Here is a 20,486-nt window from a genome sequence, read left to right as displayed (position 1 = left end):
GGGTTATATGAGATGGTTCAAAGAATCTCTTTTCAAATACTCTACAGCTCCGATTTCTCTCCATCTATACTCCCATAGGCCAAAAACACCTCAGTTGTTTTTAAGGAATACATATGTTTTACTGCTGGTGGGATCCCGGCCTCCAGTATGCCGGCAACGGGACGAGAGCTAGAAAACCCCTTGCAGGCTCACTGCGCTCTCCACGCTGCGGGCACAGTGGCTCACTGTGTTCGCCACAGGATCTATTCTCCCTCTATGGCTGTCGTCGACACCCACAGAGGGAGAAAAGCCTGTGTCGCCGGTATTTCGGCGGCGGGATTTCACTGCCTGTTGGGATTCTGGCGTCGGCATTGTGACCACTAGGAACCCAACGGGCCGTCTCGTCAACTGCAAGGTTCAGGTCTTTGGATCACGAACCAGGGACCCTCAGGCAGCGCTTGTGGACACACTGGCAGTCCCGTGGAACTTTCACCTGCCTTATTATATATGCCCTTCAGTGTCCTTTCTGCCCAGAGTTCTTCGTAAGTTCAAACAAGGAGGAGGGAATGTCATTCTGGTCGCTCCAGCATGGCCCAGAAATCACTGGTTCTCAGATCTCCAGGGCCTATCGGCCAAGTATCCCCTTATACTTCCTCAGCAACAGGACCTTCTACTTCAGGGCCCTTGTCTTCATCCGGACCTGGCCATACTGGCTTTGACGGCGTGGGTCTTGAAGCTGTACTCTTGAGATCAAAAGGGTTTTCAGAGACTGTCATTGACTATGCTGAAGGCCCAGAAACCACCCTCTGCATGGATATATTGCAGTGTATGTCATGTTTAGTTCACATGGTGTGCTGCTAAGAGTTATGATGTCTCTAAATTCAGAACTTCCAGAATTCTGGCTTTTCTCCAAAGAGGTTTAGACCTAGGCCTTCGTCTTGCCTCTCTCAAGGTACACATTTCTGCCTTGTCTGTATTGTTCCAGCGCAAGATTTCCTCCATCTCTGATGTACACACGTTCCTTCAGGGCGTTATCCGTATTCAGACTCCCTATGTCCCTCCAGTGGCTCAATGGGATCTATCTATTGTATTGGAGGCTCTTCAAAAAGCCCTGTTCGAGCCTCTTGAATCGGTGGACTTCAAATGGCTTACAGTCATGGTTCTTTCTCTTTCATCCACTAGGGGACTCTGGAACAGTCTTAGACATTAGGGGTGTGAAGCTTGCAACCGGAGGTGTGGCACAATCTAAAATTAGCATTGTCTGCACAGCCGGCTCCTCCCCCTTCACATCCCTCCTCCCTCAGTTTGAAAAATTGTGCCGAGGAGGTACAAGCACAAGAGGGGAGCTCCTGCTCCCTGAAGATTTATTTATTTAATTATTTATTTATTTTATTTTCTCCATTTATGACCCAATCCCTCCTAACTAAAGGGAGGGTGCAGGTTTTAAAAACAAAAACGGTAAATGCCCGATCCCACCTAAATGAAAGGGGGTGCAGGCTTTACCAGAAAAAAGGCTGCGTCCCCCTAATAAAAGGGAGACAAAGTTCAGGATTCAGAGACGATGATTCCCACTACAGGGGTCGGCATCTCTATACTGACACCAACTGTGAGTACTGTCTGTTTTAGATTAGCCCCGCAGGAGTTGCAGCGTTAAGCTCACAGCGGCGACCGGAAGATCCTCAGCCACCAAGGCAGGCATTGTGGCTTAGTAGTAGGGTCACTGCCTATGTAGCTAGAGGTCTGTGGTTCTAGCCTTTCATTTCACTGAATGTTTTGCGATTTGACAGCGGCGGGGAGATCACGGTCAGCGGCGCAGCAGGGAGCGCGTGCGCCTGACCGGAGTTTTCCACCCGCCTCGGATCCTTAGCTGACACTGTGGATCAGTAGGACAGCGGTGGGGCGCAGCAAGCGCGTGCGCCTGACCGGAGCTTTCTGCCTGCCTTAGGCCCAGCTGCACGCTCATAGCGGCGGCCGGAAGATCCTCAGCCACCACTAACGATGTTAATCACGGCGGCGGGGAGATAATGGAGTCAGCGGCGCAGCGGGGAGCGCGTGCGCCTGGCCGGAGTTTCTACCCGACTTACAGTGAGCAGCGTCCCCAGATAGAAGATAGGGGCACAGAGGGCTGCTATTCCCTAAGGTACAGTTTTATGTTGTCTGTAGAAGTCACAAAAAAAAAAAACATTTCAATTGCGGCCATCTTAAAAGGATGGTGCAGGCGCCAAATAGGGTTAGGGGGAAGAAACGCCCCCTATCCTTAAGCAAACCAGTTGGATCAGAGGGAGGGATATCACACTAGAAAGAGCTCCCTCTGCTGTTAACACTTATGGTACTGAAAATGATCTCCTGTAATGACAGAAGGGGAAACATACAATTTTTAAGTTATATTTTCAAGGGATTCTATTAAAGGATCCTGTGGAAAATAAAAAGAAGCGATGGTTCGTCAACCACAACATCGAAGCAGAATCACAGTTGGATGTGCGTTGGGTTGCAGAACGGCTGGTATTTAAAAAAACAAACAAACAAACATTATTTTCTCTAAAAACCTTTTGATAATATCCAGCCACTTGAATCCAGTTTACCTTTGCTTTATTTATCCGTCAGTCTTTCTCTTCCTAGTTTAAAGGGTGAAAGCACTGCAGACTGGCCTGGGATGGGATTTAGTCAATATGTCTAAAGCACCAACCAAGACCTATTATGTTGGGGATCTTCACGGAAATGGCGGAATCCCACAAACAGCACTCTGAATGGGCTGCAGGATTCTCAGACGATGGAAGAATTTATCAGGTTAATGCCACCCGCGCAGGCAGTAACAACTGTGCGCAAGGCAGTTAAATGACCTCTTCCTATTATACCGGAAGAAGAGGGTCTCAGATTTCCAGGGCTCCCAATATTTCTACGGCCTTTCTCCTCCTAGTCGAATAGGTGATAGTCAGGCTGAGTGGTATGTATTCGGTAAGGTAAATAGGACCGCAAGAATTACTGTGGTTGCTCAAAGAAAGGTGCACTAAAGTTAACTCCCCTGGGGTGTGCAACTCTAAAAATGGGCACACAAACAAGGGGCAGTAATCCGTCACGGTCGGAAAACATACCCTGACATATACTGTATTTTAACATTTAATTATGGGCTGCGGTCCTTTTGAAAACAGAGTAATTCATAGTTAGAATTACTCCATTCGCAGGGGTATAAGAAAATGACAACAATACGGAGACCCCTTCCTACCCTACAGTAGGAGTGGAAAAAGGAGGCTGGCTCTCGTAAAGGAGTTACAGGCGTAAACAACTAGAGGAGGCCAGTAAATGCTTCTAGACTCCCAAATACTGTTTTTACCTAGCGGAATATGTCTGGGAGTTAACCACTTATACTTACAGGCTAACAACGTTAGCAGCCCGATCTGGGCTATATCTCTCAATGATTTCTATGACTAACAGACTTTCGGATTCCACAGAAGGGGAAAGGATCCCATATGAATGGGAGGAGTTTCCCTTGCCTAGTCTGTTAAGGGGGCATTCTTTATTATGGCAGTCCCACAAAAAAAAAAAAAAAAAAAAAGTCGAGGTAGGTTGCCATTGACATGACAATCCAACTTTATAGTTGCATGACCTCACAGTGACCTAGGAGGTTCGTGTTTCGGTAAAGAAGATATAGTTACCGGTTGGGAGGCAATTTCCCTGGGAGGGGAAGCCTTCTTTTGGTCCATTTATTTTAGGACAGAGAGGAGTGATCCCATATCTCTGTCTACCGGGTATTATAGAAATATATACCCATAGACAGTTGCAGTTATTCTGGTCCATTATTAACCTATTTTGGTTCTTAGTCTCGTGCTAGAGAGACTATTCCTAATAGCCAGTAGTCATGGCTCACCTTGGACCCCCTATGGGAGGGGTAAAGGTTGGAAAGGTCTAGGTAGACCGAGTCCGAAGATGGAGAAGAGAAGTTTGTATCAGCAGGTTTTATCTCCATATATTAACGATAGATATTGACAGTGCCTAAGCTGTCATTCCATTCAAAGGCGAAGGCATTACCGAAGACCATTCGGAAATTACTACACAACGGTTGCCTGTGGCCTGACGCATACCGTGTCCGCCCGTAATGCGTGAACCCCCAGGTTTTATACCCACCGGGGAGCGACATTACTATTAACATCCCTATTCTCAGGGTTCTCTTCAAATCTTGTTTGTCGTGCCCACAGATGGACTCAATCCAATCGGTCATTGCAGACCTTAACCCGGAGGAGTCAGTGTCTTTGGACATAATGGAATATTCTGATTTGGACTCCTCACCAAGTACTTAGATTCGTGCTGGTGAAAGATCATTGCCAGTTGGGGCCTTACCATTCGGTCTATCTTCAGCCCCAAGATTTTGGAAGAGAAGGGTCGCAAGTTTTAAAAGGTTAGAGGTCCCGATCGTACCTCGTCTAGATGATCTGCTGATCTGGGGCACCTTCCAAGAACAGCTGATATTTCTCAACAGGGATGGATTGTGATTTCCAGAAATACAACCTCATGCCAATTCAAAGGATTCACTTTCCAGGTCTTATCTTGAAAACAGTAAAATTGAGGGTAGACCTACTAGACGGCAAGATCCAGGACATACAGAGTCTGGTGGCTCAAGGACTACAGGCACAGACTGTTTCTCTATACCTGGGGTACAAATCCTCGGGAAGATGGTGCCGTCTTTGGGGGCTCTGCAGTATTGCAGACTTAACTCCCAACCATTCCAGATGACCCTCATTGCTCAAAGAGCAGGTCGCACTGGCTTTTTACATCGCAGAATCCGAGCTGTCCTGCTGAAACGTCAGTTTCAGGGCAGATGGACGTTACGGGAGGGCAGACTACCCATAAACATTCTTGACCTGAGAGCGTTTTACAAGGCGCTTCTCTTAACCAAAGACTTAGTCAGTACAGTCTAGCATTATCACAACGACGGCTTACATGAAGCGTCCAGAAGGAAATAAAAGCGGGATGGTGTTAAAGGAGGCCACAAAGATCTTGTTGGGGGCAGCGAGGTGAAACACCATCCTCTCGGAGGTGTTCATTCCAGGGAAAAGGGTGCCTGCATCCACGAATTTTCGATAGGGTGGTGTGGAGATGGGGTCTACCTCAGGTGAACCTAACGGCATCTCGGCAAAACCATCAGCTGCCCAGATATGTGTCCAGGACATGAGATCCAACAGCAAACGAAATGGACGCATTAACACGTCCATGGTGTTACCAGAGGATTTCCATTTTTCCACCTTTTCCACTCATACCCAGGGTTCTGAAACGGTTAACCGAGAACGAGTGTAGGCGATTCTAATCGTACCAGCTTGACCCCGCAGGAGTTGGTACTCAGACCTGCAAGGGTTACTAGCAGAAGATCCTTGGCGATTACCTCAGAGACAGGACCTGTCATCTCGGGGACCGCTCTAACACAGACCTGAACAGGCTGCGTATAATGGCGTACCCATTGAAACCCATATCTTAAGAAACAGAGGGATACCAAGAACGGACATGCCTACGATGATGGCCGCTAGAACGCCGGTCACAGCCATGCACTACTACAGGATTTGGAAGAGAAATATGGACTGGTGTCGAATGTGGGTGGAATTCTACGAACTTCCACTTATCATGATTTCTACTTTTCCTTCAGGCCGGTCTACATATAGGACTGAGGCTGGGCTTTCTGAAGGTTCAAGTTTTGTCTCTCTCCATCCTACTTCAACAGAGGTTAGCATCCTTGCCAGAGGTTCAACCCTTTCTACAGGGGGTTCTGAGAATCCAACCCCCTTTTTCATCCTCCCGCTACACCTTGGGACTTAAATTGAGTGTTGGAATTTGGATCACCAACTTTTGAGCCGTTAGCAAGGACTGACCTGACATAGCTCTCTTGGATGGTCGTATTATTGCTTGCATTGGCTTCGGCCAGGCGGGTTTCTGAGTTGGGAGCCTTATCGTGTAAAAGTCCCTTTTTTACTTTTTCATGAGGATAGGGCAGAGCTCCGTACAAGAGCAGATTTCCTTCCTAAGGTTGTTTCGGGGTTTCACGTAAACCAGCCAATTGTGGTCCCATCTCTCCAGGGTCTCGCAGATGGGGACGTGTCTGTGGATGTTGTCTAAGCGTTACGGGTGTACGTACAAGTTACGTCGTCCTTCAGAACGTCGGACTTTTGGTTTGTCTTTATGATGGGCCAAAGAAGGGCTGGCCAGCATCTAAGCAGTCTGTCTAGATGGATTGGTCTTGCCATTTGGCATGCTTATATTCCTGTGGCAAACAGGTTCCGGTTCAGGCGGGTGCTCATACCACCCGATCAGTGGGTGCCCCATGGGCGGCTGCCAGAGGTATTTCCACTACTCACCTTTGCAGAGCGGCGACGTGGTCCTCAGTCCACACGTTCGCTAAATTTTACAAGTTTGATACTGTTGCGTCCGAAGATTCTGAGTTCGGACGTTTAGTTTTGCAGACAAAAGACAGCACTTCCTCCCTGGGGGATCACTTTGGGACGTCCCCTAATGTCTAAGACTGTTCCAGTGTCCCCTAGTGGATGAAAGAGAAAAGAGGATTTTGGTACTTACCGATAAATCCATTTCTCTGAATCCTCTAGGGGACACTGGACGCCCGCCTCGGTGCTGTCAGCCTGCTGTGTTCAACGTTCTTGTTCATACAGTTCGTACAAACAGCGTTAGTTTTTCGCTTAAAGAAGTTTCTTGGATGCTGTTTGAAATGTTGTAAGGTTCGGTTCCTCGCCTTGTGCTATAGTATCATGTCCTATTCTCAGTCAAATTTTTCAAACTGAGGGAGGAGGGATGTGAAGGGGGAGGGGCCGGCTGTGCAGACAATGCTAATTTTAGATTGTGCCACACCTCCGGTTGCAAGCTTCACACCCCTAATGTCTAAGACTGTTCCAGTGTCCCCTAGAGGATTCAGAGAAATGGATTTATCGGTAAGTACCAAAATCCTCTTTCTCTGACGTCCTAGTGGATGCTGGGACTCCGTCAGGACCATGGGGATTAGCGGCTCCGCAGGAGACAGGGCACAAAAATAAAAGCTTTAGGACTAGGTGGTGTACACTGGCTCCTCCCCCTATGACCCTCCTCCAAGCCTCAGTTAGGTTTTTGTGCCCGTCCGAGCAGGGTGCAATCTAGGTGGCTCTCCTAAAGAGCTGCTTAGAAAAAGTTATTAGGTTTTTTATTTTCAGTGAGTCCTGCTGGCAACAGGCTCACTGCAACGAGGGACTTAGGGGAGAAGAAGTGAACTCACCTGCGTGCAGGATGGATTGGCTTCTTAGGCTACTGGACACCATTAGCTCCAGAGGGATCGAACACAGGCCCAGCCATGGAGTCCGGTCCCGGAGCCGCGCCGCCGACCCCCTTGCAGATGCCGAAAAGTGAAGAGGTCCAGAAACCGGCGGCAGAAGACTTTTCAGTCTTCATGAGGTAGCGCACAGCACTGCAGCTGTGCGCCATTGTTGTCAGCACACTTCACACCAGCGGTCACTGAGGGTGCAGGGCGCTGGGGGGGGGGGGCGCCCTGGGCAGCAATGATAATACCTTGTTCTGGCTAAAAATACATCACATATAGCCCCTGGGGCTATATGGATGTATTTAACCCCTGCCAGGTCTCAAACACCGGGAGAAGAGCCCGCCGAAATAGGGGGCGGGGCCTATCTCCTCAGCACACAGCGCCATTTTCCTGCACAGCTCCGCTGCGAGGAAGACTCCCAGGACTCTCCCCTGCACTGCACTACAGAAACAGGGTAAAAAAACAGAGAGGGGGGGCACTTTTTTGGCGATATTGATATATTAAGCTGCTATAAAGGAAACAACACTTCTGTAGGGTTGTTCCTATATATTTATAGCGCTTGGGTGTGTGCTGGCAAACTCTCCCTCTGTCTCCCCAAAGGGCTAGTGGGGTCCTGTCTTCGATAAGAGCATTCCCTGTGTGTCTGCTGTGTGTCGGTACGTGTGTGTCGACATGTATGAGGACGATGTTGGTGTGGAGGCGGAGCAATTGCCGGTAATGGTGATGTCACCCCCTAGGGAGTCGACACCGGAATGGATGGCTTTGTTTATGGAATTACGTGATAATGTCAGCACGTTACAAAAATCAGTTGACGACATGAGACGGCCGGCAAACCAGTTAGTACCTGTCCAGGCGTCTCAGACACCGTCAGGGGCTGTAAAACGCCCTTTACCTCAGTCGGTCGACACAGACCCAGACACGGACACCGAATCTAGTGTCGACGGTGAAGAAACAAACGTATTTTCCAGTAGGGCCACACGTTATATGATCATGGCAATGAAGGAGGCTTTGCATATCTCTGATACTGCAAGTACCACAAAAAGGGGTATTATGTGGGGTCTGAAAAAACTACCTGTAGTTTTTCCTGAATCAGAGGAATTGAATAAAGTGTGTGATGAAGCGTGGGTTAACCCCGATAGAAAACTGCTAATTTCAAAGAAGTTATTGGCATTATATCCTTTCCCGCCAGAGGTTAGGGCGCGCTGGGAAACACCCCCTAGGGTGGATAAGGCACTCACACGCTTATCAAAACAAGTGGCGTTACCGTCTCCTGAAACGGCCGCCCTCAAGGATCCAGATGATAGGAGGCTGGAAACTACCCTGAAAAGTATATACACTCATACTGGTGTTATACTGCGACCAGCCATCGCCTCTGCATGGATGTGCAGTGCTGGGGTGGTTTGGTCGGATTCCCTGACTGAAAATATTGATACCCTGGATAGGGACAGTATTTTATTGACTATAGAGCAATTAAAGGATGCTTTTCTTTATATGCGAGATGCTCAGAGGGATATTTGCACTCTGGCATCGAGAGTAAGTGCGATGTCCATATCTGCCAGAAGAAGTTTATGGACGCGACAGTGGTCAGGTGATGCGGATTCCAAACGGCATATGGAAGTATAGCCGTATAAAGGGGAGGAATTATTTGGGGTCGGTCTATCGGATTTGGTGGCCACGGCAACAGCCGGGAAATCCACCTTTTTACCTCAGGTCCCCTCCCAACAGAAAAAGACACCGTCTTTTCAGCCGCAGTCCTTTCGTTCCTATAAGAACAGGCGGGCAAAAGGACAGTCATATCTGCCCCGAGGCAAAGGAAAGGGTAAGAGAGTGCACCAAGCAGCTCCCTCCCAGGAGCAGAAGCCCTCCCCGGCTTCTGCAAAGCCCTCAGCATGACGTTGGGGCTTTACAAGCGGACTCAGGGGCGGTGGGGGGTCGACTCAAGAATTTCAGCGCACAGTGGGCTCACTCACAGGTGGACCCCTGGATCCTGCAGGTAGTATCTCAGGGTTACAGGTTGGAATTCGAGAAGTCTCCCCCTCGCCGGTTCCTAAAGTCTGCTCTGCCAACGTCTCCCTCAGACAAGGCGACGGTATTGGAAGCCATTCACAAGCTGTATTCTCAGCAGGTGATAGTCAAGGTACCCCTCCTACAACAGGGAAAGGGGTATTATTCCACACTATTTGTGGTACCGAAGCCGGACGGCTCGGTAAGACCTATTCTAAATCTGAAATCTTTGAACCTGTACATACAAAAATTCAAGTTCAAGATGGAGTCACTCAGAGCAGTGATAGCGAATCTGGAAGAAGGGGACTTTATGGTGTCCCTGGACATCAAGGATGCTTACCTGCATGTCCCAATTTGCCCTTCACATCAAGGGTACCTCAGGTTTGTAGTACAAAACTGTCATTATCAGTTTCAGACGCTGCCGTTTGGATTGTCCACGGCACCTCGGGTCTTTACCAAGGTAATGGCCGAAATGATGTTTCTTCTGCGAAGAAAAGGCGTATTAATTATCCCTTACTTGGACGATCTCCTGATAAGGGCAAGGTCCAGAGAACAGCTGGGGGACGTAGTAGCACTAACCCAAGTAGTGCTGCAACAGCACGGGTGGATTCTGAATTTTCCAAAATCTCAATTGACCCCGACGACACGTCTGCTGTTCCTGGGAATGATTCTGGACACGGTTCAGAAAAAGGTGTTTCTTCCGGAGGAGAAAGCCAGGGAGTTATCCGAACATGTCAGGAACCTCCTAAAACCAGGAAAAGTGTCTGTGCATCAATGCACAAGAGTCCTGGGAAAAATGGTGGCTTCTTACGAAGCGATTCCATTCGGCAGATTCCACGCACAAACTTTTCAGTGGGATCTGCTGGACAAATGGTCCGGATCGCATCTGCAGATGCATCAGCGGATAACTTTGTCTCCACGGACAAGGGTGTCTCTTCTGTGGTGGTTGCAGAGTGCTCATCTGTTAGAGGGCCGCAGATTCGGCATACAGGACTGGGTCCTGGTGACCACGGATGCCAGTCTGAGAGGCTGGGGAGCGGTCACACAGGGAAGAAACTTCCAGGGAGTGTGGTCAAGCCTGGAGATGTCTCTTCACATAAATATCCTGGAGCTAAGAGCGATTTACAATGCTCTGAGCCTGGCAAAACCCCTGCTTCAGGGTCAGCCGGTGTTGATCCAGTCGGACAACATCACGGCAGTCGCCCACGTAAACAGACAGGGCGGCACAAGAAGCAGGAGGGCAATGGCAGAAGCTGCAAGGATTCTTCGCTGGGCGGAAGATCATGTGATAGCACTGTCAGCAGTGTTCATTCCGGGAGTGGACAACTGGGAAGCGGACTTCCTCAGCAGACACGATCTACACCCGGGAGAGTGGGGACTTCATCCAGAAGTCTTCCACATGATTGTGAACCGTTGGGAAAAACCAAAGGTGGATATGATGGCGTCCCGCCTCAACAAAAAACTGGACAGGTATTGCGCCAGGTCAAGAGACCCTCAGGCAATAGCTGTGGACGCTCTGGTAACACCGTGGGTGTTCCAGTCAGTGTATGTGTTTCCTCCTCTGCCTCTCATACCAAAAGTACTGAGAATTATACGGCAAAGGGGAGTAAGAACGATACTCGTGTCTCCGGATTGGCCAAGAAGAACTTGGTACCCGGAACTTCAGGAGATGCTCTCGGAAGATCCGTGGCCTCTACCTCTAAGACGGGACCTGCTTCAGCAGGGACCGTGTCTATTCCAAGACTTACCGCGGCTGCGTTTGACGGCATGGCGGTTGAACGCCGAATTCTAAGGGAAAAAGGCATTCCGGAAGAGGTCATCCCTACCCTGGTAAAAGCCAGGAAGGAAGTGACTGCACAACATTATCACCGCATTTGGAGAAAATATGTTGCGTGGTGTGAGGCCAGGAAGGCCCCGACGGAGGAATTTCAACTGGGTCGATTCCTACATTTCCTGCAAACAGGATTGTCTATGGGCCTCAAATTAGGGTCCATTAAGGTTCAAATTTCGGCCCTGTCGATTTTCTTCCAGAAAGAATTGGCTTCAGTTCCTGAAGTCCAGACTTTTGTAAAAGGAGTACTACATATACAGCCCCCGGTTGTGCCCCCAGTGGCTCCGTGGGATCTTAATGTAGTTTTGGATTTTCTCAAATCCCATTGGTTTGAGCCACTCAAATCGGTGGATTTGAAATATCTTACATGGAAAGTAACCATGCTACTGGCCCTGGCTTCAGCCAGGAGAGTGTCAGAATTGGCGGCTTTATCGTATAAAAGCCCATATCTGATTTTCCATTCGGACAGGGCAGAACTGCGGACGCGTCCTCAGTTTCTGCCTAAGGTGGTTTCAGCGTTTCACCTGAACCAGCCTATTGTGGTGCCTGCGGCTACTAGCGATTTGGAGGATTCCAAGTTTCTGGACGTTGTCAGGGCATTGAAAATATATATTTCAAGGACGGCTGGAGTCAGAAAATCTGACTCGCTGTTTATACTGTATGCACCCAACAAGCTGGGTGCTCCTGCTTCTAAGCAGACGATTGCTCGTTGGATTTGTAGCACAATTCAACTTGCACATTCTGTGGCAGGCCTGCCACAGCCTAAATCTATCAAGGCCCATTCCACAAGGAAGGTGGGCTCATCTTGGGCGGCTGCCCGAGGGGTCTCGGCATTACAACTCTGCCGAGCAGCTACGTGGTCGGGGGAGAACACGTTTGTAAAATTCTACAAATTTGATACCCTGGCTAAAGAGGACCTGGAGTTCTCTCATTCGGTGCTGCAGAGTCATCCGCACTCTCCCGCCCGTTTGGGAGCTTTGGTATAATCCCCATGGTCCTGACGGAGTCCCAGCATCCACTAGGACGTCAGAGAAAATAAGATTTTACTTACCGATAAATCTATTTCTCGTAGTCCGTAGTGGATGCTGGGCGTAGTGCATCCCAAGTGCGGATTGTCTGCAATACTTGTACATAGTTATTGTTACAAAAAGATCGGGTTGTTATTGTTGTGAGCCGTCTGTTCAGAGGCTCCTACGTTTGTCATACTGTTAACTGGGTTCAGATCACAAGTTGTACGGTGTGATTGGTGTGGCTGGTATGAGTCTTGCCCGGGATTCAAAATCCTTCCTTATTGTGTACGCTCGTCCGGGCACAGTATCCTAACTGAGGCTTGGAGGAGGGTCATAGGGGGAGGAGCCAGTGCACACCACCTTGTCCTAAAGCTTTTATTTTTGTGCCCTGTCTCCTGCGGAGCCGCTAATCCCCATGGTCCTGACGGAGTCCCAGCATCCACTACGGACTAAGAGAAATAGATTTATCGGTAAGTAAAATCTTATTTTTTCTCATACTTCCTAGAGGATGCTGATGTCCACTTCGGTACCATGGGGTATAGACTGTTCCGCAGGAGCCATGGGCACTTTAAGACTTTTCAAGGGTGTGAACTGGCTCCTCCCTCTATGCCCCTCCACCAGACCTCAGTTTTAGAAATGTGCCCGGGCAGACTGGATGCACTCCAGAGGAGCTCTGCTGAGTTTCTCTGAAAAGACTTGTTAGGTTTTTTATTTTCAGGGAGAACTGCTGGCAACAGTCTACCTGTTTCGTGGGACTGAGGGGGCAGAAGTAGGAACCAACTTCCTAAAGAGTTTCATGGCTCTGCTTCTGGTTGACAGGACACCAATTAGCTCCTGAAGGGAACTGAACGCTAGCCGTGCCTAGATGCTCACTCCCACAGCACGCCGTCACCCCCCTCAGTGCCAGAAGTCAGAAGACAGGTGAGTGTTTAGAAGACAGATCTTCAGTCAAGAAAGTGATGGCTAAAGGTACCACGTGGCTGGCGGGAGTGCAGCGCGCCATGTTGCCCACACATACACAGGCACTGCCGGGGGGGGGTGGGGGGCCTGGGAAGCATGAAACCTATGGAAACTGGCATAAATAAGGGGCATAAGTTGCTTAGGCACAGTCCTACCCCCGCCAGTATAAAAAATGACCTCGTAAAAGCTGAGGAGAAACACGCCATTGAAGAAACACTGCTCAGCGCCATTTTCGCTCTTCCATACTGCAGAGAAGAATGCTGGTCCTCCTCCACTGCTGAACAAGTATCGGGGTGCAAAACAGGGGGGGATACAGTGAATTTGGTGCTATATAATTGGGTGATTAACATTATAAAAGCGCTGCATGTCAGTGGGCATTTTGTGTTCACAGACTTTGTGTAACTGGCGCTGGGTTGTGAACTGGCAAATCCTATCTGTGTCCCTCGGACAGATTTTACTGTGGGTCTGTCCCCTATAAGTCCTGGAGTGTCTGTGGTGTGGTTGTGCATGTGTGTGACATGTCTGTGGCAGGAAACTCTTCATCTGTGGGAGACATGTTAGGGACACAGAGGTGTAATATGACACCAAGAGCCTGACTTGGTGAAAGGTTACATGATAGTGTGAATCATATCAGTAAGAGTTTGGACTGAATCTCATACAGAAAATTGAAAATCTGTTGAAGATAGGATTTTTAATAGTTCTGCCTTTCATCCACAGGGACCCTCTGGGTCACATACAAATTTGCACAAGTAGTACAAACTGATACCGACACGGACTCTGATTCCTGTGTCGACACTAGTGATTCCAGGGGAATAGGTCCTAAGTTAGCAAAAAAGCATTCAAAACATGTTTTAGCTATAAAGGTGGTGTTAGAAGTTACGAAGCCCCCTCTTTTACCACAAGTAGAGGGTTTACTTTAGTAATGTAATTTTCCCTCAAACTCAGGAGTTGAACAGTCTCTTGGAGGGAGTCTGATTTAACCTGAAAAGAAATTTCAGATTCCCAAAAGGAATTCAGGCAGCTTACCTTTTTCCAAAAGGTGTGAGTCACCCCGCATTTTAGACAGGGCCTTGTCCTAAAAGAGAAAAGGTGTTTCTCCCTGCGCCTTGAATGGCTTCACTTAAGGAGCCGACAGGCGCAAGTGAGTGAGGTGATCTATTGATGTGGCCAATGGGACACTACTCAGGCCTACCATTGTCTGTGCGTGGGTGAGTAGTGCTATTGAGAAGTGGTCAGGAAACTTGTCATTAGACATTGACACAATAGATGGAGACGAGATACTCCTAACATTAGGTCATATCAAAGAGGCTGCTGCGTACGTGCTAGAAATCATAAAATATATTGGTCTCTTGGGATCAAGAACCGCTACCATGGCAGTATCTGCTTGGAGGGCGTTGTGGATTCGCCAGTGGAATGCTGATGCAGATTCCAAAAGAAATATGGAGGCTCTCCCGTATAAAGGTGAGGCCTTGTTTGGTGATGGGCTGGATGCGTTAGACTCTGTGGCTACCGCAGGTAAGTCGACATTCTTGCCTTATGCTCCTACACCGGCAACAAAGACACATCACTCTCACATTCAGTCCTTTCGGCCCAACAAATAGAAAAAGGCCAAAGGTTCTCCCTTTTTTGCAGGTAGAGGAAGGGGAAAAGGAAAGAAATCCGCAGCGTCTCCCGGATCGCAGGAGCAGAAGTCTACCCCTGCTTCTGCCAAATCTGCAGCATGAAGCTGGGGCTCCCTTGCGGGAGTCTGCTCGGGTGGGTGCACGTCTGAAACTTTTCAGTTAACTCTGGATTCAATCTGGCCTGGACCCATGGGTCTTACAAATAGTGTCCCATGGGTACAAACTAGAGTTTCAAGACGTCACCCCATGCCAATTTTTCAAATCGACCATGCCAGCTTCTCTTCCAGAAAGAGAGGCAGTAACCACGGCAATTCAAAAATTGTCAGGATCAGGGCATTGTCCTGGTACCCTTGTCACAGCAAGGAGAAGGTTTTTATTCAAGCCTCTTCGTAGTTCTGAAGCCGGACGGCTCGGTCAGACCGATTTTAAACCTGAAAAATCTGAATCTCTACCTGAAAAGGTTCAAGTTCAAGATGGAATTCCTGAGGATAGTGATTTCCAGTCTGGAGGAGGGGGACTTTATGGTGTCAGTAGACCTAAAGGATGCTTACTTGCATGTTCCCATTTATCCTCACCAAGCTTATCTGAGATTCGCAATACAAGATTGCCATTACCAGTTCCACACGTTGCCGTTCGGACTCTCCACAGCACCGAGGGTATCCACCAAGGTGATGGCGGAGATGATGATCCCCCTTCGTCAAAAAGGAGTCAATATAATTCCTTGTCTGGACGATCTCCTGATAAAAGCGAGATCCAGGGAACAGTTGGTGCAGAACATCGCACTCTCCCTGTCAATATTCCAACAACACGGTTGGATCATGAATTTTCCAAAGTCGCAGTTGGAACCGACAACAATATTGTCCTTTTTAGAGATGATTCTGGACACAGAAGTACGGAGAGTCTTTCTTCCGGTGGAAAAGGCTCTGGAAATCCAGAAAATGGTCAAACAAATATTGAAACCAACAAGCGTGTCGATCCGTCAATGCATTCGGTTGTTGGGAAAATTGGTAGCGGCCTACAAGGCCATATAGTTTGGCCGATTTCATGCCAGAGTATTCCAGTGGGACCTGTTGGACAAGTGGTCCGGATCCCACCTACACATGCACCGGAATAATCCTGTCCCCCAAAGCCAGGATTTCGCTCCTGTGGTGGCTACACAGTTCTCACCTACTAGAGGGACGCAGGGTTGGGATTCACGACTGGGTCCTAATAACCACGAATGCAAGTCTCCGAGGCTGGGGAGCTGTCACACGGGGGAAAGCTTCCAAGGAAAATGGTCAAGTCAGGAAGCCTGCCTTCACATAAACGTTCTGGATTTGAGAGCCATTTACAACGGCCTTCTACAAGCGGTACATCTTCAAGATTATCCCGTGCAGATGCAGTCGGACAATGTAACAGCAGTCGCGTACATAAACGGGTAAGGCGGAACGAAAAGCAGAGCGACAATGGCAGAAGTGACAAGGATTCTCCTCTGGGCAGAAAGACATGTAAGAGCTCTGTCAGCAATTTTCATTCCGGGAGTGGACAACTGGGAAGCAGACTTTCTCAGCAGACACTATCTCCATCCAGGAGAGTGGGGCCTCCACCAAGAAGTCTTCACAGAGGTGACAAGTCTTGGGAAGTTCCTCAAGTAGACATGATGGCATCTCGTCTAAACAAGAAGCTTTAGAGATATTGTTCCAGGTCGAGAGACCCTCAAGAAGTAGCAGTGGATGCACTGGTGACCCAGTGGGTGTTTCAATCGGTATATGTGTTCCCTCCACTTCCACTGATTCCAGAAGTTCTCAAAAAAATAACAACAAGAGTTTGAGCAATCTTCATTGCCCCAGACTGGCCAAGGAGGGCTTGGTATACAGATCTTCAGGAGTTGCTCATAGAAGATCCTCTGCCTCTTCCTCCTCGAGAGGACCTACTACAGCAGGGGCCGTGTGTGTATCAAGACTTACCGTGGCTACGTTTGACGGCATGGCTGTTGAGTGCCGCATCCTAGCCCGAAAGGGTATTCCCAAGGAATTCATCCCCACTCTTATTCAGGCCAGGAAAGGAGTAATGTCTAAACATTACCACTGTATTTGGAGAATATGTGTGTCTTGGTATGAATCCAAGAAGGCTCCTACGGAAGAGTTTGAGTTGGGACGTTTTCTCCAGGCTGGTGTGGATGCGGGCCTTAGATTGGGGTCAATCAAGGTCCAGATTTCGGCCTTATCAGTTTTCTTTCAAAAACAATTGGCCTCCTTTCCAGAAGTTCAGACGTTCATAAAAGGGGTTCGTTCTGCACATCCAGCCTCCATTTGTGCCTCCAGTGGCACCATGGGACCTTAATGTGGTGTTGCAGATCCTTCAAACAGATTGGTTTGAACCTCTGCAAGAGATAGAATTTGAAGTTTCTCACTTGGAAAGTGGTGATGCTTTTGGCCTTGGCATCCGCAAGGCGGGTGTCTGAGTTGGGGGGCCTTGTCTCACAAGAGCCCTTACCTGATCTTCCATGAAGATAGGGCAGAGTTAAGAACTCGTCAACCATTTCTTCCAGAGGTGGTTTCGTCCTTCCACATAAACCAACCTATTGTGGTGCCAGTAGCTATTGACACTTTCACTGAGTCACAGTCTCTAGATGTGGTAAGAGCTTTGAAGATTTATGTTGCAAGAACAGCTCGGTTATGGAAAACAGAGGCTGTGTTTGTCCTGTATGCTCCCAGCAAGATTGGGTGTCCTGATTATAAGCCGACCATTGCGCGCTGGATCAGAGGGACAATTCAACACGCTCATTCTACGGCAGGCTTGCCGGTACCGAAGTCTGTGATGGCCCATTCTACTAGGAAAGTGGGCTCATCCTGGGCGGCTGCCCGGGGCATCTCTGCTTTGCAACTTTGCCGAGCAGCTACTTGGTCAGGGTCAAACTCATTTGCTAAATTTTATAAGTTTGACACTTTGGCCGATGAGAACCTCAAGTTTGGTCAATCGGTGCTGCAGGGTCATCTGCACTCTCCCGCCCGTACAGGAGCTTTGGTATAACACCATGGTACTGAAGTGGACCCCAGCATCCTCTAGGACGTATGAGAAAATAGGATTTTAATACCTACCGGTAAATCCCTTTTCTCCTAGTCAGTAGAGGATGCTGGGCACCAGACCCAGTGCGTACTTTACCAGCAGTTTGTTCTTTATAGTTACACAAGTTTTTAATTTGTTTTCAGCATGTTGCTGTAAATGGTTCATGCCTGTTGGCGTGTCATGTTGAATGCCATGTTGTGTGGCATGGTTGAGGTGTGAGCTGGTATCCAGTTCACACCCTTGAAAGGTCTTAAAGTGCCCATGGCTCCTGCGGAACCGTCTATACCCCATGGTACTGAAGTGGACCCCAGCATCCTCTACGGACTAGGAGAAAAGGATTTACCGGTAGGTATTAAAATCCTATTTTCTTAATGACTATGGCCTCTGCAAGGAGGGTTTCGGACTTGGTACACTGTCATGTTGTCCATCCTTTTTGTTTTTCCACCGCGAAAGACCAATTCTCCGAACTAGACCTGGTTACCTCCCTAAGGTGGTTTCCTCTTTTCACCTTTAACCAGAGATTGTGGTCCTGGCCTTTATCTCTTCGGATTTGTCGGCTAAAGATCATTCTTTGGATGTGGTTAGCGCTCTGTGTCTGTGGACCGTATTCGATGGACATTGCGTTAAACTGGTTAACAAAACTGAGCTCACAGTGCCTAGAGGCAGGGGTTATAGATGAGGGACCCGTTGCATCCTGGGACAGCTAAAGCTTTACCTGTTGGTGCCTGGATCCAGATCCATCTCTACATCCCGATATTTTCCCTGTGGAACCTATGTACTTCACAGAAAGCGTTAACAATGGTAAGTCTACCATAACTATTACTTTTTAGTTTACACCATTATTTTATGTATTTTTTATTTTTGCATTAATGTTTTAATGAAAAAAATATTGAATCCTGTATTTGAAACCTTGATCAACCATATTTTAATGTTTTCTCCCCATGGTAAAAAGTGTCTCCCAGATAAAGGAAAGAGGAAAAGTATTTTGTTCTAACCGTTAAATCTTTTTCTGACTACACTTGGGGGACATTACAGTACCTCCTTTTTTGAATGAATATATGTGAAGGATGCCAGTAGCTGTTTATACAACCTTTTACAGGCAGTTCAAATGGAGGATGGGGTTGGAGGGCAGGAGCTTATACAACGCTAAAAAGTTAGCTCATTAAGTGCCAATGCCTCTATCCCTCACTATCCCCATGGTAAGAAGTGTCCCGCAGATGAAGTCCGAGAAAGAGATTCAACTGGTAAGTACCAAAAATCTTGTTTTCAGGTGTGTTTGAATAGTCAGAGAGTGTCCTCCAGCTAATGGTAGCGTTCAGTGTCTCGATACAGCCCGGTTCAACCTGGAGGTGGTAAGAACCCAGTCAGACAATGTTACTGCAGTGGCATATTTAAACCACTAAGCGGCATAAAGAATGCTGAGGACATGAGAGAGACTTGTCGAATTGCGCAGTGGAAGGCTGATTACCTCAGCCGGCAGGATCTAATTCTGGATTAATGGTCTTTCCACCCCTAGATCTTCACTCAGTTGGTGAACGGGTGAGGTCAGCAGAACGTCAACATGGTGTCCAGGCTGAACCACAAAGTGGAACAATACTGTGCTAGGACCTGTGACCCGAATACATTTTTTTTTATCTCCCATAGCACTGATTCCAAAAGTGCTGGAAGAGCTTTGTGTTGTTCTGGTGGCCCCAGATTAGCTTCAGAGATCATGGTACGTAGACCACCTCAGCATGCTAGCGGCACTCCCATGGCACTTGGTTATGAGACTGGATCTTCTTAGCTAGTGTCTTCCGGCACTTTGAGCTTTGTTGGGTAACATTTTTTGTGCCACTGGCCAGTCGGGGTATAAAGGGGAGGAGTTTGAGCTGCAGACCAATGCTTTTCGATCCACCTCATATACCCATAGTACTCCACTGTCCTGCACATTGACCAATATTACGAGCATACAGTAAATTTTAATATGTACCCCCGGGTATAACCACCTCTCTCTCATTACACGCTGGGAGCTTTTTAAACATGAGTTTTCAATACAGCTAAATCAATGTTATTGAGTCATTATATTTTTTTCTGCAGCGGGGTACACTGATATTTCACAGGGAATAACATCGGGGGTGTAGAGTAGGATCTTGATCCGAGGCAGTAACAGGCTAAAAGCTTTGACTGTTCCCAAGATGCTCAGCGCCGCCTCCTCTATAACCCTGCCTCCGGCAACAGGAGCTTAGTTTTGTTAACCAGTCCAATGCAGTAACAGGTAAAAGAGACAGCAACAGTCAGTAGCCACAGACGCCACATTCTCACGACAGGAGAAGGTATCAGCGGCTAATGCTATACCAACCCAAAGAAGCTAAGTGCATCAGGGTGGGAGCCCTGTGGAATCCAGTGTACCTCGCAGAAAGAGATTTAACAAGGGTAAGTTCTTACCATAAATCTCCTTTTCTTGCAGCGGGGTACACTGGTATTCCACAGGGAATAAGATCGGGGATGTCCTAAAGCAGTTCCTTGTGGGAGGGGACGCACTGTAGCGAGCACAAGAACCAGGCGTCCAAAGGAAGCATCCTGGGAGGCGGAAGTATCGAAGGCATAGAACCTTATGAACGTGTTCACTGAGGACCACGTAGCTGCCTTGCTCAATTGTTCAAGGGTCGCACCACGGGTGGCCGCCCAAGAAGGTCCAACAGACCGAGTAGAATGGGCTTTGATGGTAACAGGAGCTGGAAGTCCAGCCTGTACATAAGCATGTGCAATCA

At 48.2% G+C, this 20,486-nt stretch overlaps 1 protein-coding gene across 1 annotated transcript in view; it reads left to right on the top strand.

The window, feature by feature from the left end:
- Positions 1-20,486, top strand: part of EP300 (E1A binding protein p300) — a 415,411-nt gene that overhangs the window by 111,402 nt on the left and 283,523 nt on the right. The gene's annotated exons all lie outside the window — the stretch shown is intronic.

The sequence above is a fragment of the Pseudophryne corroboree genome, chromosome 9, assembly GCF_028390025.1.
Source record: "Pseudophryne corroboree isolate aPseCor3 chromosome 9, aPseCor3.hap2, whole genome shotgun sequence".
NCBI classification, from domain to species: Eukaryota; Metazoa; Chordata; class Amphibia; order Anura; family Myobatrachidae; genus Pseudophryne; species Pseudophryne corroboree.
Note: the sequence above shows the minus strand (reverse complement) of the source record. Positions and strands in the feature narration are given on the sequence as shown.